Raw genomic sequence first — 21,363 nt, 5'->3', positions numbered from 1 at the left:
AATCAAGGTCTGCAAGAATCTCGCCAAATCCAGTGAAATCACCTGGCTCCATCCTTGGAGTGGAAGGCAAGAAGAGATGGAAATGTCCAGATAACTCTGGGGAATCACCAGTGCAGGACGACTTGCTCCTCGCCTCTCAGGTGTAGTATTTTGAGAACATTTTCATCCCCTAGAATAGTTCTCCATGTTGTGCATGGTGCTAGAGTTGCATGAGTTTGGAAAGGTGTAAGGGAGGCACCTAGGTGGAGAGTTGGCTGGGGCAAACTCTGGGGTTCCTGATCCAACATGGAGGCACCAGAGCTGAGGATAAATGGCTGAGAGGCATGCTGAGTTAAGTGGTGGCCAGAGACTTCTCCTCCTGGAGGCTTCTTCCACCACTCCTCATGAGCAAGCCCGCCAGATCCCCAGGGCCAAGACCAAACCAACCACACTTCCTAGGACCAAGGAAGACCCCACGGAGAAAGTGGGAACCACTGGCCTCTCCCTAAGCTCTCTCTGGAACACCATCTTTGGAAGCAGGTAAGAAAAGAAAAAGAAATGGTCCCAAAAGGGAAATGGATTTTTAAACAAGCTGAAACCTTACCTGAAAAAGATTGCTTTACATAGGGAAAAAAAAAAAAAAAAAAAAAGACTACTTGAAACTGGAAGAGAAAACACTTCTAATCGGCCAATTTAAGTATTTTCCCTTTACTCAGCAGAATGGGAACTCCTGAGGAAATGTGATTTGGTTAGACCAGCACTGTGCAAAAGAAACAATGCAAGCCACAAGTATAATTTTAAATTCTAGTAGCCACATTTAAAAAAGCAAAAACCACAGGACTCAGCAATTCCCCTCCTCCATATACACCCAAGAGAAATCAAAACATGGTCCACACAAAAACCTGTACACAAATGTTCCTATCAGCATCATTTACTAGAGTCCAAAAGTGAAAACAAACCAAATGTCCATCAACAAACTGTAGTATGTAATATAATATTATTCCACAGTAAAAAGGAATGGAGTAAGTCAACATATCCAAAACATTATTTCAAAACGTAGTCAATATTTTATAATTATTACTACATATACCAAATATAAAACAACTCCTTCCATGGCCTCAAAGCCCTACGTCATTTGCCCCCACCACCTCTCTGATCTCACATTGTATCACTCTCCTCCTCTCCCAGGAGGCTCCAGCCACACTCGTCTTTTTACTCCTCAAGCACTCACTCCTGCCCACTTACACTTGTTATTCCCTCTGCCTGGAACACTTTCCACCAAGATCTTCTCAAAGCTGGCTCCCTGTCATCACTCAGGTCTCTGTTCCAATGTCACCTCCTCAGAGAGGCATCCCTGACCACCTTATTCAAATGCAACCCCCCATCCAACCACTCTCTAGTTCATTATCCATTATCATCCTCTTATTTTCTTTGTAGCATGTGTCACTACTTGAGATTATCTTCCTTATGTTTTTCTCTTATTTATTGTCTTTCCCTTGCTACACACACACACACACACACACACACACACACGAATATAAGCTTCAAGATAAAGGGACAAAGTCTGTATTATTCACTGCCCTAGCCCCACTACCTAGAATCATGACTGGCATATGGTAGATGCTCAAAAAATATACAGCAAGTGAATGAACGAGCCATTCATTCATCAACCATCCCCTTGTTAATAGACATTCAGATGGTCTCCAGTTCAGGTTGGTCCTCTTGTTTTTGCCTCCAAGAGCTATTAGGAGCACTCTTATATACAACATATCCTTAGCTACTAACATATCCTTGGCTACTGGTGCCTTCCTTCCTCCAGTATGGATCCCTCAAAGTGTAATTTCTGTATCAAAGCATGTGCCCTTTTTAAAATTTTAACAGGAAATGCCTTTCCTACTCTAGATAACATCAACTGTTTCCATCATTTTTTCCAATCTGAGGAATATATAATTGTATTTCATTTCAAATTAAAATTAAAAATCTTCAAACGCTAGGCAAGTTGCATAGTTTCAGATTTTATTGGTCATTTGCATGTCCTGCATTGTAAATTGCCTAATGATCTCCCATTTCTTACTGGGTTGTTTTTGTTTTAAATCAGCTTGTAGGGGCGCCTGGGTGGCTCTGTGGGTAAGTGATTTCGGCTCAGGTCATAAGCTCAGGGTTGTGAGATGGAGCTCCTGGAGGGCTCTGGGTTCATCGCAGAGTCTGCTTGTCCCTCTTCCTCTGCCCTACCCTCTGCCCCTACCCCCACGCACACTCTCTCGCTCTCTCTCAAATAAATAAATAAAACCTTTGGGAAAAAAATAAAAATAAATCGACTTGTAGTAACTATTAGGGATAGTAAGTCTGCTGTGAGTTCTCATTATTTAGAGTTCACCCCATCTTATGCCTCAGCAATTTTAACTGATATATGGTCAGATCTGTGAGTTTTTTCCTTTGAGGTTTCTGGCGTCCCCATCTAACTGACATAAGTTGACTTGCAATTCTGAGACGAATCTTCACCACTCAGGGAGCTCACTTGGCAAGTCCTGAAGGCAGCCCTTAGGGCACGAGCCCATAAATTTTCCACCAGCCACTTCAGGACCCACCTTCCTGATAAGTCCATTTCTCTCTCCAGTTGGACTTGGAGACACATCCTCTGAAGGCAGTTTGGTCAATGGCTGAGGACGCCAACACCTTTTACCATGAAAATCTGAAAAAGTGACCATCACCAGTGCTGCCCTTTGCTGAGGAAGAGGAGGGCCCAGAAAGGCTGAGAGTGAACCCAACCTCCTTGTCCAGACTGGGACCCTACAGATGTACTGTTACCCGACTTTTAATTTTGAAAACCTTCACATTTATGGAGAACTCGTAAGAACGATGCAACAAAAAAACATACACCCAACATTTAGATGTGCCTAGTCATTAACATTTTGCCATATTTATATAGTGCTGAGCCATCGGAACGTAAGTTGCAGATACTTCAATCCTATAGAGCTTGTCATGTATTTCCTAAGAATAAGGATGCTGAGCAATAAAATTATAGTTTAATTACCACACTCTGGAGATTTACTATCAATCTAATACTATTATCTAATAATCAGCCCATATTCAAATTTTCCCAGTTGTCCCTATAATGTCCTTTAGAGCTGGATTTTTTTTGGGGGGGGGGCGGGACCCAATCAAAAATCACATATCACATTTAATTGTCCTTTCGTCTTTATTCTCCTTTCATCTAGAACAGCTCTGAAACATGTTTGTTTGCTTGCTTGTTTTTAGGACATTGATGTTTTTGAAAAGTCCAGGCCAGCTGTTTTGCATAATGCCCCTCAATTTGGATGTATCGGCTTGCCTCCTCATGGTTATGTTTTTGGCAAGAATGCTGCATAGGTATTTCTGTGACATGCTCAGTGCTCATACAAGGAGGCACGTGGTGATAAGTCTGATTACTCAGCTAAGGTGGTGCCCTCACACTGCTCCATTCCCAAGGTGCCTTTACTGTGAATTGATCAATGATTCTGTGGGGAGATACCTTGAGACTGGTATCACACTCTTCCCCAGAATATTTCACCTAATGGTTTCAGCCTACATGGCTGATTCCTGCAGGAATCGAGTAGTTCCATGGTGGTTGCAAAATGTGAGTTTCTAAGCTCACCATTTCTTTTACATTTATTAGTTGATATTCTCTAGCACTTACCCTTCTCTCTCTTGTCTTTTTCCTTCTTAATATCAACACAGACTCATGGATTCTTCTTTAATCCCATGTGCTATACCCCATACCTATCATTATTGGTTTTGATACTCAGATTATCCCAGATAATCTGGCAGTGGGAACTGGTTTGGGGCTGGCTTCTGTATCTTTGTGCCATGCTTCCATCATTTTTTTTAGTACTCCATATTTTCTGATAAAAAAAGATACTTCAGGTATACCTTGTACCTTTCTTGCCCCAGCCCTGCAATCAGCCATTTCCTCAAAGAGCTCTGGTAACTTTTAGTGGATAATGCTTTTTAGGAACCAAGATCTGAACATGAGGAGTGCTCATTGCTACTGGGACGTCATGCTTCCATAGGACAAATGCACCACATGGGAAGTTGGGCCCAGAGTCCTCCAGGGAGCTATGACATCAACAGAGGCTGAATTCAAAATTGGAACCAAGTATCATCTTCTAAGTACAGGAAATATTTATTGTTTTCAGTTGACTAGCATCCAGTCCACATTCATCTGGTAACAGCACCCCTTTGTCCTTTGGGGGAATCATCCATCCCCTCTGTGAATCATCATGGTAGGACTGTAAATCAAGGTGTTTGGAACCCCTTCTCATATCCAAGAGGTGGCATTAAATCCCTAAAGCAGACAGGTGCCCCTGGACCCAGGACAGACGCTGAAGAAAAATCCTGAGACAGGTATGAGCATAAGAGGGTTTGACCACACATCCAGAGTTGACAAAGCCAAATGACCTCCAAGGTGAAATTAAACGCCCCTCTCCAAGGTCTGTTGGTTTCTCATTTAGTGAGAGCCTTTATCCCACACAGTTGAAAGCGCCCCTGTCTTTGCAGACAAATTCTGACACAATAGAGCCCATTTCGAACTTCTTTCCCTCATATTGGTTCTTTCGTACATTCTTTCCACTTCATAGAATTCAGTTGTTTTGACAAATGTCTAGATGGCTAGTGATACATTTTCATACCCTTCCAAATCCTCACAATAGATACCCTGCTTGTAAATCAGCATGGCTTTTTTTCTGAGGAAAAGCTTCTAAAACTTTGTTCATCTTGTGTCAGTCCCTGCAGGGTTTCTTTATTTGCCTGCTTGCTTGTTTGGTGGGGAGCAAAAGAAAAGCCTGAAATCCTGATACACCTTCAAAAATTATGAAATCTATTTACCTTCCATTTTCCTTTATTTGAATCCTTTTCCCCCTCTCTCTGCCTTGTTACTCTTCTAATCTCAAACACATGGGTGTTACACAAAATGGTGAAAAGAAGAAAGTGGGGGAGGAAGAAAAGAGGAGAGGAAAGTGAGAAAAATATCAAAGGAAGGAAAACCCTTGCACTCCCCAGGGCTTCAAATAATGTAAAAACACAAGAAAATATTTGCTATCTTTCGGCGCATGGGTTTTGTCAGTCACTCCATGTTTTGACACTGGACTTTTCATATCAAAAGGACTTGGCCGTCGTGCAAGACCTTTACTCTGGAGGACAATGGGGAAGCAAGGTTGCAAGGGTGCTAAGCTAATGGGTGCCACTTGTCTCCTCTAAATGAGTAACTGGAGATTTGTTTTTCAATATGAGTCATGAGGATAAGAGTGGTTATTTCAGGGCTACTGGAAATACCAACTGCTAGAGCCTGAGGCTTCTCTCCCTGCCCTGCCCTGCCCTTACAAACCTGAACTTACAGGACAAGAGGGGTGGGGGTTCACTGCTGGGTAGCCGGTTCAGCTGTACGTGGAAAGAAATGAAACAGTGTGGGGGAGCAGAGGTTCTGATGAAGGTATCACCAGTTTTTCTGAAGTTTGGAGCAATAGACAGGCTTCCAACAGGGGGAGGGGGAGATTGCTCAATGTCCTACTCACTTAAAGCACTTTCAGCTCATGGAACATTTATTGGGGGTCAGCACTATCCGGGAAGGCAAAAATGAGCAGGCACTCAAGTTTTTGCTGATAAAGGAACAAGGGAAATGGTCATCTCTGCCCTGACCAGTGTGACAGGTTCCCTTTGTGTTGGGCAAAGCTTACAGCCAATGGTGGGCTACAAACCCTTCACAGTCGACTGCCAAGTTTTGGTCCTTATGCAAACATTATTGTTTTTCTTCCTACAGCTGGGGTACTTACAGTAATTTCTGTATGATTTCTGTTGAGCTGAATAGGTTATTCAAGACTGTAGAAGGTGGATTTGAGCTTGAAGCAAGTAAATACAAGTGTAGCATGACATCAAGAGAGCGCCAAGGGAAGATATTTCTCAGATTCTTGCTACTCAGAATGGGATCTTCACCCCACCAGCAAGGGTGGGACCTGGGAGTCTGTGAGAAATGCAGACTTTCCAGCCCCATCTCAGGCCTACCGAATCAGAAACTGCATTTTAACAATATCCCTGGTGATTCGTGTGTATGGAAAAGTTTGAGAAGCAGTAGCTTGGAACACGGAAGACCTTCCTCATCTGAATGCATGAGACTTCGGTCAAGGCATAACCAAGCCAACTGACATTCAAGGGTCAACCAAATGGTTCATCGATAAAATTGAACAGTGGCAGATAAAATATAACCTGTTCTCGTGTGCTGCCACAATTTCTGATGGTGAGAACGACATTTTGCCCCGCACTTATATCATCCATGAGGGTGGTCACCACAGTCTTGTGAGGTAAGCAGTACAGGTTCTAGTGACAGCCCCATTTTACAGGTGGAGAAACTGAGGTTCTCAGAGGTTGGGTGACTTTCCCAAAGGCACGTGACTCTGGTGAGGTCCAGCTGGCACTTGAATGCTGAGCACCTGGCTCCAGGAAGAAGTCCTTCTACAGTGGCTTCTGAGCCCATGTGATAAGGATCAGGCTGGTTGTGTGGCTGAAATGAAATCAGTGTGATGTACGCTTGAAAGGAAACAGGATTTCTCCAGTGGGGAGTTAGGAAAAGGAGATAAGCTAACATGATGCTGGCAGCTTCAGATATCAGATCCCAGGTGTCTGGCTCCACAAAGAATTCTCCTTCATGTTCATATCCTTCTTAGGTACACGAGGGTGAGCTGATGTCAACAGGCCAGCCCACTGAGACCTAGAAACCATCCAGGACACCATGCATCCCTCAAATCTAGGACAGGTGCCTTCTTTTGACAATAATGGCCTATTTTTCCCACAGCAGGGTGACCAAACTCTTTCCTTCATCTCCAAGTGAGGCTAAAAAAAAAAAAAAAAACACCCAGATTTAGGGCTTTTTGCTGCTATGAACTAACTTAAACGGTAAGCCCATTGTTCAGCCTTGTTTCTTCGGCCACCTGCCTAACCTGATTGTAGTCACTTAGAGAGAAGTTCCCCGCAGAGAAACTGAAGAGCTTTGCTTAAAGTAATCAACAGAGACCTTGGGTTCTGTTGCAGACCTCAGGAGACATTTTAGCAACTGTGCCTGGGGCCTGTTTCTCCAGTCCTAATCACTCCTCCTGAGGTCGTCTATAAAACTGGATCTTGATGGGCTTCGGTAAAAGGGGCCACGTGGATTCTGAGAAAGAGGTAAGCTGAGGCAGGCTGGAGAGCTAAGAGTAGGAAGATCACCATTTTGTGAGCCGTGTCGCTTAGCGCTTAGCTGGCCTGCCTCCTGGAGTCACTAACTTCATGTGGGAGGCCAAGGTAGGAGAGAAAGAATCAGAGTTCCAGGAATGATGTCCAATTAAACTAACTCAGTGTATCACTGGTTCAGTTCAGCTGATCTTCAGGACAAACAAGAAATCAAAAGTCCCAAGAGAGGGGCGCCTGGGTGGCTCAGTCAGCTAAGCAACTGCCTTCAGCTCAGGTCATGATCCCAGGGTCCTGGGATCAAGCCCCACATCAGGCTCCCTGCTCAGTGGGGAGCCTGCTTCTCCCTCTCCCTCTGCCTGCCATTCTGCCTACTTGTGCTCTCTCTCTCTCTGTCAAATAAATAAATAAATAAAATCTTAAAAAAAAAAAGTCCCAAGAGAAGTCGCAGCATTGATTAGCTAGCATCCAATCATTGACTATCTATGTTCAATGCATCATGATACAAAAAAAATAAGAAGAAAAAGAATTCACAAATATAATTTTGAAGGGGCGCCTGGGTGGCTCAGTCAGTTAAATGTCTAGCTCTTGATCTCAGCTCAGGTCTTGATCTCAGGGTTGTGAGTTCAAGCCCTGCATTGGGCTCCATGATGGGCATTGAGCCTACTTAAAAAAAAAAAAAGTTATCTATCTATATGTATATAGATAGATAATTATATAGATATAGATGATATGGATGATATAGGTATAGATATAGATATAATTTGGAAGCCCTCCTGAACCTCTAGAATTAAGGTTGGCCAGTGTTTTTCTCATACACAAAAGTGGATAATTTCTCATCATTCCCCTCCTCCCACCCACCCCAAGATCAGTGGTTTCCTATGCTCGTGCTTCAGAAAGCAATAATATCAGCAAAGCCGGGATGCCTGGGTGGCTCAGTTGGTTAAGCGTCTGCCTTCGGCTCAGGTCATGGTCCCGGGGTCCTAGGATCGAGTCCATCATCAGGTTCCCTGCTTAGCGGGGAGTCTGCCTCTCCCTCGCCCTCTGCCTGCCGCTCCCCCTGCTTGTGCTCTCTCTGTCTCTCTCTCTCTCCCTGACAAACAAATTAATAAAATCTTTTTTAAAAAAACAATATCAGCAAAGCAGAAACCACTCTAGGTGTTCCAAAGGAATCAATTATAAGGATTTGGGGGAGGATGGAAGAACAATTATTAAGGGGGCTCTGATCCAGATGGCTAACAGACACATGAAAAGATGCTCAACATCACTCATCATCAGGGAAATACAAATCAAAACCGTGATGAGATATCACCTCACACCTGTCAGAATGGCTAAAACTAACAAACCAGGAAACAACAGATGCTGGTGAGGATGTGGAGAAAAAAGAACCCTCATGCACTGTTGGTGGGAGTGCAAACTGGTACAGCCACTCTGGATAAAAATGTGGAGGTTTCTCAAAAAGTAAAAAACAGAACTACCCTACAATCCAGGAATTGTGCTACTAGGTACCCAAAGAGTACAAAAATACAGATTCGAAGGGGTACATGTACCCTGATGTTTATAGCAGCATTATCAACAATAGCCAAACTATAGGGAGAGCCCAAATGTCCATCAGCTGATGAATGGATAAAGAAGATGTGGTATGTATATACAATGGAATATTACTCAGTCATCAACAAAATGAAATCTTACCATTTGCAACAATGTGCATGGAGCTAGAGTGTATCATGCTAAGTGAAATAAGTGGAATTTAAGAAAGAAAACAGATGAACATATGGGAAGAGGGGGAAGAAAAAAAGGAGAGAGGGAAACAAGCCATAAGAGACTCTTCATGATAGAGAACAAACTGAGGGTCGATGGAGGGAGGTTGGTGGGGGATGGGCTAGATGGGGGATGGGCATTAAGCAGGGCACTTGTTGTGATAAGCACTGAGTGTTGTATGTAAGTGATGAATTACTGAGTTCTACTCCAGAAACCAATACTGCACTGTATGTTAACTACCTAAAATTAAAATAAAATAAAATAAAAAGGGGGGTCTGAAAAGTGGAAAGCAGAAGGGTGATAACCAGAGATCAGAAGCTGCAAATGCTTCTGGGCTGGATCCATGAGCTGCACCCAGTGTACTGTTGGAGATCCTGCTACAGTCTCTTGAGTTTCCAAAGAGGGGCCACCTCCTCTGGGGCTGGTACTGCACAAAGGGTGCTGCCTCTGCCTGGGATGATGGAGTCTGGAATCACCCCATGTCTGCTGCCATTACAACTACAGAAATTCCCCTTTTCCCACCTTCTGATTTCCAGCCAGTGCTCCCCCAACAGGAAGCCAGCTGTCAGAGGAGCACAGAAAATACAGTGTGCAAACTCCTGGCCCCAGAAATACAGATTATGTACAGATTATGGAAGGGCAGGTATTTACAACCAACACAGCAACCAAGCTGTCCCAAGTTGACTGCGCCACCCAATGGCCAGCACTGGAATCAACATGACCCACTCACTTTTCTTCTTTCTCAAGTAAAAGGAGAGACAGGTGATCTGCACTTAGCTTTAAAGTGTGAGTTAGATCAGGGCTGCTCCACATGTTTGTTCCCAGCCTCAGGCCGAAGGAGCGGCAGCTAAGTAGGGTATGCTTTTCTATGGTGGGTTGTAAGAGTTCAAGAAGGTGAGCAAAAACACACAAGCACATTTGAGGTGCCTGTTTGCATCATACCCACTAATGCTCCCTTGGCCGCCCACAAGTCACATAGCCAAGCCCAGTATTTCACCATTTCACTGGGTGGTCAGACTGTGCTACAGGATAGAAGATAACATGAGCGCAGCCAAAGTTCAAAGGCAGATAAGTGCACCCAAGGGAGAGACCAGCGCATGATTTGCTGAAAACAGACCGCATGGACACCAGGCTCAGTATGGTCCAGCACTTACATACAGCAAGAAGAGAGAGAGAGTACACAAGAGCCAGCCCTGTGCGATGCGTCAGTACCCCATGGCCAGTGGATCCATCCCACAGCCATTTCATGCTGCTGAAGGAACCCGACCCCTCCCACTGGGTTCTGAAATACAGAAAGCTGGGGGTGTGCATGAGAGTCATTGGCTCATGTGCTTCAAGGAGAACAAAGGAGTACACATTAAGCTGGGAACAGAGAAAGATATTCCCTCACAAGGCCATAAGCCCAGCACAGACAGAGTACTGAATCTCCCAGGAAAGAAATATTCCAGGCTCAGACCCATTCTTATAAGGCCAAGCTGGGGTCAAATGACCGCACGCAGGAGACTGCCTTTTCCAACAGCCCGAGTCCTTGGAGGGGAAATCCATTCCACTCATCTAGTGCACTGCAAGGTCATATGGCAGAGGAATTGTGATTAATAATCCGATCTACCGCAGAAGGCAGAAAAAAATCTTATCTTTGACCTCTCTATTCCTACCTTCCAGGACCAGGACCAGCACAGAACAGACATCATGCAATGATTGTTGAAATTAATAAATTATTAACAGCATGGAGTAATGCGAGACATGTATATAAGGATGACTCAACATTAATTGATAATTAGGGCATGGAGCAACATGAGACATATATATAACACAGTGATTAAGAATATGAAATTTAGGGTGCCTCGGTGGCTCAGTCGTTAAGCGTCTGCCTTCGGCTCAGGTCATGGTCCCAGGGTCCTGGGATCGAGCCCCCCATTGGGCTCCCTGCTCCGCGGGGAGCCTGCTTCTCCCTCTGCCACTCCCCCTGCTTGTGTTCCCTCTCTCGCTGTGTCTCTGTCAAATAAATAAATAAAATCTTAAAAAAAAAAAAAAAGAATATGAACTTCAGTGTCACAGGACCTGAGTTCAATGTAAAATGGAACAGTGACTTTAAAAACACTTTGGTAGTTTTCTGTAAAGTTAAACACAAACTTGCCATTAAATCCAGCAATTCTACTCCTAGGAATCTACCTAAAAGAATGAAAGCGTACATCTACACAAAGCTGTGCACATGAATGGTCATAGCAGAATTATTCATAACAGCTAGGAAATGGGAATAATCCAAGTGTCTATCAACTGGTCAATGGATACATGAAATGTGGTACACCCATACCGTAGAACAGTATGAAAATGAATGAACTACTGTCACTTGCAACAACACAGATGTACCTCTGGATAAATTAAAGAAGCCAGATGAAAAGACCACATATTATAGGATTCCATTTATATAAAATGTCCAGAGAAAAGCAAATTCACAGAGACGTATAGAAGATTAGTGGGTTGCCTGGAGCTACAGATGCGAATGCAGATTGAATTCAAATGAACACGAGGGATCTTTTGGAGGGCAAATGGAAATTTCTAAAACTGGATCGAAGTGACGGTTGCACATATTTTAAAGTTTACTAAAAATCAGTGGACTGTACATTAAAATGGATGAATTTTGATAAAATCACCATATGATCTGGGTTCAAGTGCTGGCCCTACCACTTAGTATCCACGTGACCTGGAAGAAGCTGTATAGCCATATAAGCTCTGTGAGCCTCCCTCTCTGTAAAATGGGGACTCAACAGAGGAGTGTTGAGAGATGAGGGAGATACTGCATGTTGTGCTCTCAACACAGGGCCTGACAGATGTCTGTGCAGCTGTTATGAACTCTCTAGTACCTTCTGCTTTTAGGGAAATCACTTCCACTCAAGTCCATCCCAAGTCCAAGGTCCAATCTCCATTTCTACTTAAGTTGCTGGTTCTCAGATACCCCTGGGAAAAGGTCGATCTCTGCCTTGTCCCAAATCCCTGGTATGAGAATTATTCAGAATATTTCTGGGCCAGAAATGAAAGTATGTCAACTTCACCTACTTCACAGCTCCAGAAATCGAACCTGTTCCAGAATGCTATACTGCCACCGAAGTCCCCCCTTACCAAATACACGCATCTCCTCTTCTCTTTTTACTTCACTTTTTTTTTTCCCAATGGAAAAAAAATCATCTGGGCTTAGCGGGTCTGGGCTGCCAGGAGCTGACAGATACTCTAAGCAAGTTGCAGGAAACATCCCAGCCTCTGCAATGAACCTTTGGGGAAGGAACAGCCACTGAGAATGTGATTCACTTTGATGACAGCTTCCTGATGAGGGTTCGAACCGACTAGACGGTTGGTCAATTTACGACTGCACAGAAGACTCCATAAAAGTCATAAATAAAAGTGCATGTGGCTGTGAGTGCACCACACGAAGTCAGGAGGTCTCCCAGATGACAGAACACAAGGCCAGTAACTCGGATTTGGCTCAAGGTTTATCACCGACGCAGTGAAAGGTACAGCCCCTGGACGCCAGGAATGCTTGTCCCCGAGGACTAGGGGAGCCATTTCTCAGATGCCTCGGGCCGTGGATCTGTGGGCAGTGGGGGTAAGGAAAGGTTGCCTTCCCTAATAAATCCTGGGGCTGCCACGTTGACCCGGGATAAGGACTCTTGTGGGAATGAGACAGTAAGACCAGACTGTCTTACTGTCCACCACTCAAGCCACTCCTGAAACCAAGTGCTTTGTGTTCACATACAATGTGAAATAGCTTTCAGAACAGGCCACCTGTTGTACATCCACTCACTCATTTAAGGACCCTTACTCCTATTATTGCTGACAGCAACAACATTGGTTCTGAGCTGACTTCCCCTCCTGAAGTAACACACACTTCAAGTCATTGCTACGATGGTGAGGGTTACATGAGATAGAATTAAAAAGAAAGAAAGAAACCTCGGCACGTGCCTGGCACATGGTAATCCTCCATAAACTGCAGCTACGGGATTTCTCACTATCTAAACCCTTTTTTTATGGAAAGACTTAAAACTCACACAGCAGTGTTATGGAGCTCTTCTTTCATGTGGAGGATGTAGAATGTGCTGGATATATACACTAGATATACACACACATGCTAGAAAGTATACATACCATATATACTAGATGTTATATATTATGTAGCACATATTGCATATACTAAATAGTGTGCATATTCTACATAATGTGCTACATATAATACAGTATAGTTGAGAGTTTCTGATGTATATCTGCTATGTGGACGTAGCTGCGCACTCTCTCTCTCTCTCTCTCTATATATATATATAGCCAGACAGTACACAGTGACGGGACAGACATGATACACTATAGGGTGGTCAGGAAAGTCCTCCCTGATAAAGTGACATTTGAGTAGAGTCCTGAGTGAAGTGAGGGAGTGGGCCATGTGGATATCGGGGAGAAGGGCATCCCAGGTCATGGGAACAGCAGGTGCAAAAGCCCTGCGGTGCATCAGATACAACATACCCGAGAGTTGAACCGTCACCAATGTGTGGGAGTGGACCGAGCCAAGTGGGTCAGGGCAGTAATACCAGACAAAATCAGATGTCAGGAGCCAGGGCCAAAAGGGCCTCCCAGGCCAAAGCAAGGAGTTCGGGTTTTATCCTAAACGTGATGGAAAAGCCCATCACGTTTCAACTGAGAAGTAACGTGATCGGATTTACTCCCTTAAGAGATGGAGGCTACTGCGTGAAGGGTGGCTTATAAAGAGGCAAGGGAGGGAGGAGGGAAAACAGCTAAGGGGCTCCTATAGTTGTCTCGGCAGGTGATGATGTGGCTGGGCCTGGGCAACAGTGGGGCAGATCTGGGCCCAGCTTTGGAGGTAGAACAGACAGAACCAACGGGGCAGCCAAAGGACTAGACAGCAGGGTGTGGGAGTGGGAGGAAAAGAAGAGGGGCAATGTGACCCCCGGCTCTTTGACAAGTACCCGGGAGGAGGCTGGTGCCATTCTTTGAGCAGTAAAGACACAAGAGAAATATCTGGGGTAGAGGGAGTGGGGAGCAAGGGGTAAAATGTAAACTATTATGAGCGAGTCTCGGTCACACTTCAAACTATGTCGGTCATTGAAAAAATATAAATAAATAAAAATAAAATAAACTATAGCAGTCATTTACATCTCTGTGGGACTAATAGCATCTCCTATTAATTAAGGCTTTTCAGTTCACAAGAAACTTTCACTTTTGCCATATTATACATGGTGTATTGCATAGTAAATAGCATATATCATGAATATGGTATACTATATAGATTAACGTTGCTTAAATACAGTATATATTACATAGTATACCGTATTATATAAAGTATATATATTATATAGTATATAATATTATAATAGTGTGGCATCTATATTATATAAATCCATGTAATATATAGTATATTATATATTATACGAATAATACATTATGCTGAATATACCATATAGTATCTTATTATAGTATGTTAGATGGTGTATATATATCACATATATTATATACTACATTACATGTAGTATATATCACAGAATATAAACAATATATGGTATATATGTGTTATTCATGTTATGTGGTATACATGATAGAGCATGTATCATACATGTTGGTGCTTATATCTATAGTGTATATTATATACATTATGCAATGTATAATATGTAGCATGCTATGGTATATTTTATATACATATAATTTACTAGATGCTATATACCATGTAGTATATATTATATCTACTAAACAGTGTGTATATTCTATATAACGTGCTACACATAATATAGTGTAGTTGAGAGTTTCTTATATATTTACGTATTATACAGTGCATATAAAATATATAAAATAGTATATATTACATAATATATTATACATATAGCACATTACATATAGGTTATTCTTTACTGTTTCCTTGGGCCTTAAAAGCCCCCAACCTTCCCCCTAGTTTCTCCACCCAGCCAAACTGGGACAAAACAGAGTCTCGGAGAGGGAAATGACTTTCCCAAAGTCCCAGAGGTGGCAGGACAAACAGATGGAGCCAGGTCCATAGAATTCCACTTTCCCTACACTGCTATATAAGCTTCAGACCTTTCCACGAGACAAGTTTGAACAATAAGAAGTTTTTGCTCTTATTTATAGAATGTAAACATGCTCCAGATACTATGATGAGAATTTCTAAACTGTATCTCATTTAACCATCCCCACTGAAACCACCTCAAGGTATGTATTTTGTCGTGGTTATCTTTCCGCAGATGAAAAAAACTGAGGATCTGATAGATCAGGGCCCTTGCCCAAGGTCACAAGGTTGAGGAGGAATGACCCCCGAGTGTTCCACTCACCACAAGGGGATAACTGGGTAGAGAAGTCCAGATGCCAGTTACATGGGTTCAGCTGCAAGAATCCAGGTGTAGCTTTCTGCCAGGCCTGTGGAAAGAAATGTACAATTTTCATGTGACATTTCCCTTCTGAACTATCTCATCTGTCGTGAGAGAAAGACCTCCAGTTTGGGCTTCAGTGCATCGATTATGTTGTACAGTTAAACCCTCGTCCTGGGTGGGGGGAGGGGGTGAAAATCACTAAAACTGAGCCTGACAAAGAAATGACTAGCACTCAGCGAAGACGGAGCTGAAGCCCCCGAAGGTGGAAATTACATAAACAGCAGCCTGGATTCCTAAAATGTAGATTTCTCCTATCCCAGTTCTTCAAAGGCTCCAGAGGCTTGAAGGAAAATAGCTCTAAGTAGACATTTGTTACTTATTTTTCTCTCGTTGCCCGTGCAAACATCCTCCCAAACTTCACATTTCTCTTATCTTTTTCCTCTATTCTCCATCACACCAGTTGCCTGGAGCCCATATTCCTCCATTTTTCGTCTCTCAAAATTGCACAAAGCTTTCCCAAAGCATTGGTCTGTCGAAACTCATGTATAGTCTGAGATCCTGGCTGGAATGGGAGGAAGATGAGGGGAACAAGGAGGCAGAGAGGAGCAAAAGCCTGAGTCTTGCCCACAGAGACCAGGAAAATAAGCATTTGCTCAGGTGGGTTAATAGGGTGTAGGCTGCATGAATTTTAAAAACAGTGCAGGCGGCTCCGTCAGTTGTCCGACTGTTGATTTTGGCTCAGGTTATGATCTCAGGGGGATCGGGTTCCCAGCTCAGCACAGAGTCTGCTTGAGATTCTCTTCCTCCCGCTCCCTCTGCCCCTCCCCCCACTCACCCTCTCTCTAAATAAATAAAATCTTTAAAAAACAAAAAAAGAAACAACAGTGAAATGTGAAATGCGTCCTTCTAGAAGAACATAGTCAGTCTCTTAGAATTGGTTCCAACCATTCTCCCCCACATATGTGAATAGAAAGCTACCAGCTCTTGGGGGTAAAGAAGGTCAGGAGCCAACATTAATTGAGCACTTACTATGTGCCAGACACACATTTCCCTAATCCCTACAGAAACTCTGAGGGAGGAACAGTATCACCTCTTTTTACAGACTGGAATAATAAGAGATTGTAAGCACTCTAATAAGGATTTTGTCTGTCTTGTTTGCCCACATCGGCCGCAGAGTGCCTCTCGAATAGCAGGTGCTCAGTAAATATTTGGTGAAGGTACGAATGAAGGAATGAAGGAATGAATGAAGGGACCAATGCTCACAGAAATACAGTGTACAGGAATAATAAAGAACACGACATTGGAGTTGGAGAGACCTAAGGATTAGATGCAATGGTGCTGATGAGATGAGATTATAAAGCACTTATAACCAAGCCCCCCATAAAGGGCAGCTATCTTTATTGTGGTATCATGACGATCAAGTCTACACTTGAATTAAATGAATGTTTGACGTTGGGCTCCTGGACGGCTCAGTCGTTAAGTGTCTGCCTTCAGCTCGGGTCATGATCCCAGGGTCCTGGGATCGAGCCCCGCATCGGGCTCCCTGCTCCGCGGGAAGCCTGCTTCTCCCTCTCCCACTCCCCCTGCTTGTGTTCCCTCTCTCGCTGTGTCTCTCTCTGTCAAATAAATAAATAAAATCTTTTTTAAAAAAATGAATGTCTGACGAAGCTGAAGAAGACCAAGGAGGAGGAGGGGAAAGAAGAGAAGATCAGGATGATCTCAGGAGTATCGGTAGAAAAAAAAGATCCTGGCTTGAAATCTTGTGGAAGATAGGAAAACGTGCCAGGGGTTGCCCTCTACATTCTTACTGAATTACATCAGTCTTTGTAAGGGCTGCCACCTGTCTTGAACATCCTATGGACCCAGAATTCAGGCTCCTCCTTTCCCTATCCCAGCCAACTGGAGCTAGATGTGAGTTTTATTCCTCTGCTATCCACTTTTGGAATGACATTTGAAGTTTTGCGTTTGGTCTCTTTAAGGACATTCCACACAGAACACATCCAAAATGTCTGGATTGGATGTCTCTCCAATATAATGGTTCTCAAGGTGTGCTTCCCAAACCAGCAGCATCAACACCACCTAGGCACTCGTTAGAAACGTGAATTCTTGGATCACCCTGGACCTCCCGCACAGGAAGTTTTGGGGGGGTGGTACCCCACCATCTGTGTTTCCACAAGCCCTCCAGGTGATTCTGATGCACCTGCATAGGGTTTTGAGAATCAGTGCTCAAATGAAAGGCAAACAGGGTAGCCAGACTGTCCTCTCCGTTTCGTGCACGAGAGGTCTCTGATCTTCAAGTGAGAGGGGTAGGAGGAAGCAGGCTCCCTGGAGAACAGGCATCCTCTCCAGCAAATGGGGGGAACCAGAAAACTCTGTTGCTCAGTCAACCCCAAATACTGAGCACCTACCACGTGCCGGGAGCTGTGCTGAGTGCCAGGAAAACCATGGCAAACAAGACAATATGATTCCAGCTCTCCAGGACTGAACCTGCAATTCATACACATCACACTGGCAAAGAGTGAGAATCTAACAAAAGCAAGTGCTAGAGAAACAGGAAGTCTCACAGAAGGCTGGTAAGAGCGAAGATTGGTACAACTGCTCAGCAGAGCAGTTTAGTGAGATCTAGTCAAGTTGGAGATGTGTAGATTTTACAGCCCCTCAGTTCCATTCCTGGGTATATACCGTGCACCTGGAGAAGCTCCATCAGTTTTCACAAGGAGAAATGCTCAGGACAGAGGGGCGCCTGGCTGGCTCAGTCAGTACAGCAAGCGACTCTTGATCTCAGGGTCGTGAGTTCAACCCCACATCAGATGTGGAGCCTACTTAAAATTTAAGAAGAGAAAGAAGAAGGAGACAAACAAACAACCTGAATGCCCACTTACAGGAGAATGGATAAATAAATTGTGATATAGTTGTACAGTGAATGCAATCATAACAAATTAACACTAATAGTAGTAGCAAAATAAATGAATAGTGGAATAAGTGAAACACAATTTTGATAAATTGAAAAAAATCATAATAGTGAAAAAAAGGCTGTCATGAAATGATTTGTAAAGCGGGATTCTATTTAAAGTCTTACGTGATGGCTAATGATGTTGAACATTTTTTCATGTGTCTGTTAGCCATTTGTATGTCTTCTTTGGAGAAGTGTCTGTTCATGTCTTCTGCCCATTTTTTGACTTGATTATTTGTTTTTTTGGGTGTTGAGTTTGAGAAGTTCTTTATAGATCTTGGATACCAGCCCTTTATCTGTAGTGTCATTTGCAAATATCTTCTCCCATTCCGTGGGTTGCCTCTTTGTTTTGTTGACTGTTTGCTTTGCTGTGCAGAAACTTTTTATCTTGATGAAGTCCCAAAAGTTCATTTTCACTTTTGTTTCCCTTGCCTTTGGAGACGTGTCTTGAAAGAAGTTGCTGTGGCCGATGTCGAAGAGGTTAATGCCTATGTTCTCCTCTAGGATTTTGATGGATTCCTGTCTCGCATTGAGGTCTTTCATCTATTTGGAGTTTATCTTTCTGTATGGTGTAAGAGAACAGATGAATGGATAAAGAAGATGTGATCCATATATACAATGGAATATTACTCAGCCATCAGAAAGGATGAATACCCATGATTTGCATCGACATGGATGGAACTGGAGGGGATTATGCTAAGTGAAATAAGTCAAGCAGAGAAAGACAATTATCATAGGGTTTCACTTACATGTGGCATGAAAGGGGGGGAAATCAGAGGGGGAGACTGAACCATGAGAGACTATGGACGCCAGGAAACGAACTGAGGGGTGGAGGGATGGGTTAGTCTGGTGATGGGTATTAAGGAGGGCACATATTGCATGGAGCACTGGGTTTTATATGTAAACAATCAATCGTGGAACACTATATTAAAAACTAATGAAGTACTATATGGTGACTAACATAATAAAAAATAAAAATAGAAAATAAAATAAAAAGTAAATAAAAAATTAAAGTTTTAAATTATGCAACAGAATACTATATGTTGGTTACAGAATATATATACACAATCAAAGCATAAAAATCTGCATGGAGGGGTGCCTGGCTGTCTCAGTCAGTGGAACATGTGATTCATGATCTCAGGTCATGAGTTTGAGCCCCACCTTGGGTATAGAGGTTACTAAAAATAAATATATAAACTTAAAAAAAAATGTTTTGTTAAACATGCATGGAATAAAAAACACAACTGGAGGATAAAATTCATCACCGGGAAGAGAGAGAGAGGTGAAGGGACACAAGACTGAGATGGGTCCAGCAGGCTGAGATTGTATTTGTTATGTTACGTTTCTTTTTGTTTTTTGAGAGAGAGCACGCTTGCAGGGGGTGGGGGTGGGGCAGATGGAGAGGGAGAGAGAGAATCCCAAGCAGGCTCCGTGTCAGTGTGGAGCCCTGTATGGAGCTCGGTCTCACGACCCTGAGAGCATGACCTGAGCCGAAATCAAGAGTCAGAGGCTTAACCCACTGAGCCACCCAGGCGCCCCTGTTAGGTTATGATTCTCAAGCTGAGTGATGTGTAAATGGTTGTTCACTATATCAGTCTATAGTTTTGTATGTGTGTACTTGAAATATTTCATAATGAAATGATTTTACATAAGCCACTACAAGTAATTAATAAATAATTATAAACGTGGAAAGCACTACAAAGAAGGACTAGAGGCTGTCATGAGACGTAACAAGTTCCTGTATTTCAACCTTGCCTTTAACTTGCCTTCTTGAAAGTCCTACTGTCAGCTGCAACCAGTCATAAATTATACTTCATTTTTGCTTGTCTATATTCTTTAATTTTCTGACAAAGGAAATAAACCCTTTGGATTTTGAGATATGTAATTGGTATTTTTGAAGGAGGCAGTCAAAATCAGTTTATAAAAGTTTGCATAGGATATTCCAATGTTCTAGATGTCTAATATATACTTTTAAGTATAGACACATAAGAAAGTAAGTAGGGAACTCTGGAAGGATCTACATAAAGAAGTTAGCAGCCCTTATTTCTGGTGGGAGTATTAGAAATTTGTACTTGCTGGGGCACGTGGGTAGCTCAGTTGGTTAAGCGTCTGCCTTCGGCTCCAGTCATGATCTCGGGATCCTGGGATCGAGCCCCATGTTGGGCTCCCTGCTCAGTGGGGAGATTGCTTCTCTCTCTCCCTCTGCCCCTCCCCCCCACTCATGCGTGCACTCTCCCTCTCTCTCTTTCTCAAATAAATAAATAAAACCTTAAAAAAATAAAAAAGAAAGAAATGTGTACTTGCTTCTTACAATAACTCCCATTGTTTTCATCAACTCATCCCCTTCTCCTCTTCCTTCTGGAACAGAAACCCTCCTTCCTGTGGGAAACCTCTTCCTGTATTTCAAGGGAGACTTGCCTTGGTTCCACCTCCTCAGGCCATTGGCTCATGAACCCGTCCAATCTGACCATTTATTTGTAGCCCCAGAGATTGGCACATGTGAAATCCATGCATCCATCCCTGAGACTTTTCCTTTCTAGTAGGGTGGTTCAAATGCTAGGAATTAGTCTGGGGTTAATTGTGTTTACTTTTAGACCTCTTCTGCAAGACAGCATCCTTTCTGAGGTCCTTGAGCCCTGGTTAGAGCCCTGCCTGGTTCGTCCCTGGAACATCCCTGTCCTAGGGACCAGTACGTTCTCTTGAATCACCTGCACCAGTTTGAGATTGATTTCCCACACTTAGGGTGGAACAAGCTCTGACTTTAACACTTCTATTTTGCTCCCCTCTATTTTCTACATTTTCCCACAACGAGCCTGAGTCACATGCAGAACATGTTTCAGATTTGAAAGCACCAAGAAAGGAAATGGCAGATCAGCGTTTATCTGCCGAGGGCTGCTGGCTCACGCACGATTTTCCTCTGAGGCTAGGCTGAGCCTGCCTCATCTGGGGAAGGCCACAGTTCACCTCTGACTCCATGATCCCACCGGCCCCTCTGAGGTCTCCAGGCCTGACTCACTGCTTCTCAAGGCTTTCTCCCTCAGCTCACCGACAAATCCACCTTTTCCAGCACCCCCTATTGGTCCCAGCTTTCCGGGG

At 43.4% G+C, this 21,363-nt stretch overlaps 1 long non-coding RNA gene across 2 annotated transcripts in view; it reads right to left on the bottom strand.

Annotated features, from left to right (window-relative positions):
• The window catches only part of LOC118539971 (uncharacterized), a 115,272-nt gene that overhangs the window by 89,675 nt on the left and 4,234 nt on the right, over positions 1-21,363 (bottom strand). Inside the window, exons 1-2 of one of the 2 annotated variants that reach the window (XR_013448471.1) lie at positions 18,394-18,823; positions 15,276-15,360 (exon numbers count right to left, since the gene is read on the bottom strand). This is a non-coding gene — a long non-coding RNA (uncharacterized LOC118539971). Of the gene's footprint in view, positions 1-15,275; positions 15,361-18,393; positions 18,824-21,363 lie in introns of those variants that run through there. The other variant, XR_013448470.1, reaches the window with a different exon arrangement.

This window comes from Halichoerus grypus, chromosome 6 (assembly GCF_964656455.1).
Source record: "Halichoerus grypus chromosome 6, mHalGry1.hap1.1, whole genome shotgun sequence".
NCBI classification, from domain to species: Eukaryota; Metazoa; Chordata; class Mammalia; order Carnivora; family Phocidae; genus Halichoerus; species Halichoerus grypus.
Note: the sequence above shows the minus strand (reverse complement) of the source record. Positions and strands in the feature narration are given on the sequence as shown.